Below are 6,000 nucleotides of genomic sequence, written 5' to 3' on the forward strand. Positions count from 1 at the left end.
AATTAATGGTTGCGTTTACAATAATTTTGCATTAGGGAAAGGTTTTAGGTGACAAACTATGTGTTTGTTTGTGCATGTGCAATGTTTTTTTCCAAGGTTGCATTATAGCATTTACTTACGGTGTCAAAACTGTTAGAATTTTCATGTGTGTTGGGGAGGGGTGTGTGCAAGTTTGAGGTACACTTAAAGACCCATTAAGTGATCCCAGCGAAAGTGTACAAAAAATTGTTTACAAATTGCTTAAAAGTGAAGGATAAGTAAAATTGATGAAGTTGGAAGTCCCATTCAAATACATGAAGCTAATTTATATACTGTCAGTAGGCCTATATATATTACAGTTCGTAAATTCCTTTTTTTTTCCCTTAAAATACATACGATAAGTGATAAGCAGTTTCAGCACCATAGGCCCCCCCCATTTTTTCTTTGCCCCGGTCAGGACAAAGAAATTACAGAATTTTTGAAAAAGATTATCATGTTTTGTGCACAAATGTCCCGGTAATACCAGCACAAAATATGCTCATCTCCCTTTATTTTGAACCCTCCTCACGATGTGGTGTCGACTGCAGACGACAAGCTTCAAAACAAATATTCAATTATTACAGAATTATAAATTTTCATTTGGAATCAGCATGAAAAATACATTAAAATGAGTACAAACAATCCTAGTATTGGTTCAGTGGTTCTTAAGATAGCTCTTGATATTTTGAGAAAATATCTCACAACTTTTTATGTTGAAAGCGTATGTCTAGCACACAGAGCATTAATGCTTCCACCACCACTGAAAAAATGAACCCTAAAGCCTGATCCTGACTCCACATTGCAGCGCAATGTGATGCTGCGATGCTTTTAAAACATCGCGAGATGAAATTAAAATGTACATTTTAATTTCATTGCGTGATGCTGCGATGTTTTAAAATCATGTGGGGTCTGCATCTCCTTTTATGGTCATTCTGCCGACCTTGTTTTTCCAGCAGCCAATCAGAAGCGTGCATGAATGCGATATCACAGCGCGATGCGAAAGAGTTGAACATTTTCCAACTTCATCGCAGACCGAAATTTTCATCGCGCGATGAGAATTTTTGCCGCTGAGCTCGTAAAAACCTGGCTCAGATTACAGTATTTATAGCATTGATGTGGAGTCAGGATCAGGCTTAATTCTTATATCTTTGGTTGGCAACAAAAGTCCAAAGGCTCACCATATTATTCCCTTTATCTCTACAATGAATGTAATTTTGTTTCAATTTTCCACACCACATTTATCATCAGGCAAACATATGTCATATTGCACACACATACTGTCCATCAAATGAAGTCAATATGTGATATTTTGACATATGAAATCATAATATTGAGTCTTTCAATATAATCTCCCTTAGGATAAAATATTATCATTATGAACCCTAAACGACCCGCAGACTTTATCATATTTTATAAGAATTTGAAGCGGCACCATGTGCTTAAAATAAATATAGACGCGCACACGTCTATTTTGTCCCGTAATAAACTTTTTAGGCTGCGTCTTAAATGCAGCGCCTCAAGCGGTGACCTGTTTTTAATTTAAAATCGTAGCGGCTCTGTCATTGGTTATTATCAAACAAAGCTATCACCTCAATTCTATACAAACCACGATTAGGGGCACACTTAGAAACTTGCTTGACAAAACTTCGAAATTCTTTTGATATGGTAATCTACAGAAGATCTTATCTGATAACACATAGGCCTACATGATTCTACTATACTATGTTAAATTTTATAAGACGGATTCAATTATTATTTCTTCTTCACGAAAGAAAAAGAAAATTATCTGAATTAAAATTCTGACGGGGTTCGAACCCACAACCTCCGGTTTCAAAGTCGAGCGCTTACACAACTGCGCTAGCAGTTCTGTCAGAAATGATTTTGTTCATTAGCTCTTATTGATTACGAAATTAAGCGCGTATACACTTGAAATGCTATTACCGCACTTGTCTCTTTATAGCCTACTGAATCTCCAATCAATAATGAACCTTGCCTCTGACTATGCGGTTCCTATGCTTATCAGTAAAAAAATTTCGGAAGTGGCAAATGCATTATACTCACGGGGGAAGGGCACTTAACACAAATGACCATACGGGTATGCTCCCCCGGAAAGACCCCCTTTTTGGATTTCGCAGCTCCGAAAGACCCCCTATATTTGACCAAAATAGAACTCCGAAAGACCCTTGATTTTGATAAATAAATATTTAGCTCTAAAAGACCCCAAAATTGTTCATTCCTCATATTTCTGGGATTTTCAAGCAACAAGCCAAGAAAGACCCTTGATTTTGACGTCCCCATATTTTACTTGTTCGCAGCTCCAAAAGACCCCTTTTACTGGTACGCCCGCATCTCCCAAAGAACCACCACCTAAACTTTCAAGGGAACATACCCACCAAATATTGTTGATGTGCCTAGGCTACTGCTGACATTTTAATTAACATTGAATTATAACAATATAGGCCTACTATTGACTTGGTGATAGTAATACTAGTAAATTCAGTACTTATAATATATCAACAAAAATAATAGCCAATCTTTCTAATATTAATAATACAGATGATATTAATATATAAAGAGTTTTGTTGCAAAAGCCCTTTATACATCTACTTTTTGACTTTTTGAGAAAAACAGCTTTGTCAAAATTGTTCAATTATTACTAGTTCGATTTGATTCATTTTGGTTTTGAATAAAGTGTTGATAAATAGAAACGAAAAGAACAGGTTTGGTACAATTTTCAAGCCTTCCTATTTATTTTATTATTTCGTTTATATCGTGCCTTTTGTGGATGTAAGGGCTTTTGCAACAATATTAATTTACCCTTTTCTAGAAACCATCTTTGCAATCAAATTCGAACCCATATTTTGCACTACTTTATGTAACTTGACTAATGTTTTCAAGAGAAAAATTGACATATCTCATTTACTTTTATTAAATTCGGCAAAATGGCATTTTTTTAGTATTTCCGAAGCTACAACTTTTGTTAATCAAAACGATTTTTTTCAAACATAGTGACCCAAAGACAGTTTCTTTTTGGTTTTAATACTAGGTAAAGATTATCATGGCTAGGCCTATACATCAAAATATTTTGACATGCCAAAAATATTCCCCTTTATAGGCCTACCATTTGAATTTAGGCCTATCCTGACATGTTTCTACATCACATTCGCAATATCGAAACGGTGCAAATACCTATACCTGTGCCAATATTGGCTCCCCCCTTGTCCCGCCAAAAAAAGCTTCCCCCTATAATTCAACACCCTGGGATAAGTATTGAATCACATCACCCCCTCCCCTGCACCTCATCTTGGTGCGGCACTCTTGTGGTGACAGATCGAATGGAACAATAGGGTGTCTTCGGGTGACAGAGCATGTGCTCGTAAAAATATAGGGTCTGTGGGTGACAGCGACGCTGAAAAGGGGGTCTTAACAGCCCTACATACTAGTACGCGTCACCTCCAAAGTGGGAGTGTCCCCCCGAATCAGTCTGACTAAACTTCTTTGATTGATGCAACGACCGGCCGTGACCCAAGTTATGTAATCACTTCGATGTCGAATAAACAAAATACAACACTGTATTGTATATGTATAAACCTATATAAGGGACGCACCATTAGATATCAAGGTGGGGGGATTGGTAGTATTTTGGAAAAGAAGTTGTCACGCCATCTGATAAAAAAAATTTGCTTCACCTCAGAGCCCCCCCCCCAAAAAAAAACACAAAAAAACAAAAACAAAACAACAACATTGCACCACCTCGGACCTGAAAAAAATTTTGGTGGCAAGGGTGCTCCAGTTTTCATCAAGTAGGCCTATATTAATTTTATTTTAGCTTCAAACTGGCAAGTATTTTGTTCGCATTTGTTTGTGAAAGGTTATTCTGTGAGTGAATACACTTGATTCACTCCACTTCAAAGATTTTCCCCAGAGTCCATGCCACGTGATGATGGGAGCCATATGTGGGGTCAGTGGATGGATCAGAGTATGGTTTTGGTGAGATATCCTCACATGAACCTATATTTTGAAGAAAATAATCACAAGACATGGATCTCCTTTGAAAACATTCATGAAAAAAACATGCTAAAACTCACCATTTGAACCAGAAGCGTGTACCGGTACTAACCAGCGGGGGCAGAGTGCTCCCTGAAAAGAGTGCCCGCATAACAAAAATGAAAGAAATCGGGAAGGCATAGGAAAAGAAATGGGCAAGGAGCCTGTTTCCCACCAAAATTACCCCCTGATCATGCACCAAAATGAATGTAAAATACCAAATTTTTGCGCGCGCGCGCGGCATTGTCTCAATAAAGACATTTTGGCCCGGTTTTTGGAGGCTCGAAAACTTAACAGTTTATATGTAGGCCCTACAGTCTCGCTAAAAAAACCCAGTGTATGTACATATCGCATTAATAATACCGGTTCAAATTGATGATTATTTTTGTATTTTCCCCCAAAACCTTTATTTTTCCCCTCTGATCACGAAAGCTTACTACGCTCCTGATATGAACTCATTTTAACATAAGAAGAACGTTTTTCGTGCTACGCGAAATTTAGGTGCTACAAAATGTAAACTGTTTGCTTCATCAAGACGCTAAAAATTGCTTCACCGAGGTAGGCCTACTAAAAATTGTCACGACTCAGCCCCCCCCCCACCTTGATATCAAATGGTGCGTCCCTATATTGTACCATACCTGCCATGTATGCATGCATGCAGGGACCGTCTTTAAAATAAATTATATCAAGTTGGCAAGTTACTATTTTTGGTGAATATTTTGTATTGAACCATGATCTTTCTGACATAAACATTCAGAGAACACCTCAAGGAAATATGAAATGTCCCATATATATCTTTACTTTAAAGTCGAAGCTGCAAGATAGCCTGAATAAAATTTAAATTTGCCGGCCAAAAATGTGATATTTTTGAACTTTTTCTTGACCACTTTCATGGAAACAAAAACTTACAAGAAACCTCGGTAAAACTGACGATTTACAAGGAATTTCAAGTCTCAAAAGAAAATCTATCCGTGTTATTTTGCACACAAATAGTTCTTGTCTCAAAAATCCAAAAGAAGAATGTGTTTTATCTGTACTTTTTATAATAAAGCTTCGGGACTTTAGGTCTCGAATTTCGTACCACGACAAAAGAAGTACAGTACATACATCTGACACAAAGCATACATCCTTTTGGCCTGATATGGAAACGTAATTAGAAGGTAGCTATTGTATTCTAACAATAAGATCGGGGTCAAATAGCTTACAAAAGGCTCCTCCGATTTATAGTGATCTACAATCAATTGGCAAGCTGCGAGTTATTGATTTTAATCAATCACGTATTGCACTCCCCAACGGTAACAGAAGGGTTTAGCCCAGGTTGAAATCTCATCTCCTCCCAGTCGTCATAAGCGAATTATAAGTATGAATTGAAACCCTCTAGAAGTGACCAAAGTATATCGCACATGGCGCTATTTATAAACCTGAAAGATTTCTAGCACAGGTCGAATGCGAAAAAGACGGATGTGCGCAGGTGATCTAGGGCTTGAAGCTCTCAATGTTTAAAGGCATCATGAGTGATCCTAGTAAAAGCCGCATAAGTCTATATTTAAACATTTTAGGAATAACTTGAAGTGCATGATTATATTTATAAGTCTCATCAGGTATTTTTAACATGATTGACGAAAGTAAGAAAACTGTTGAAACCTGAGAAGTTCCATTTAAATTATGTGCTGTTGTAAGTTTGCAATTTAACCTTATTTTGGCCCAAAACATGGTTTTTCGGGCTAAAAAAGAAGATGCACATTGTTTTTTTTGCTATTTAATAGGAATTTTAGGGGAAAAGTTCAAGCCTTTTTCCAGTTTTACCATATGAACAAACAAACGTGTGTGAAAAATATCACAACTGGTGTTACTCAAATATTACTTAAATATTTATTACTATACATGTATTTTGACCAGGACAATTTTTGCCATGGAAATTTTGTGCTCAAAATC

This window comes from Amphiura filiformis, chromosome 10 (genome assembly GCF_039555335.1).
Source record: "Amphiura filiformis chromosome 10, Afil_fr2py, whole genome shotgun sequence".
Classification (NCBI taxonomy): Eukaryota; Metazoa; Echinodermata; class Ophiuroidea; order Amphilepidida; family Amphiuridae; genus Amphiura; species Amphiura filiformis.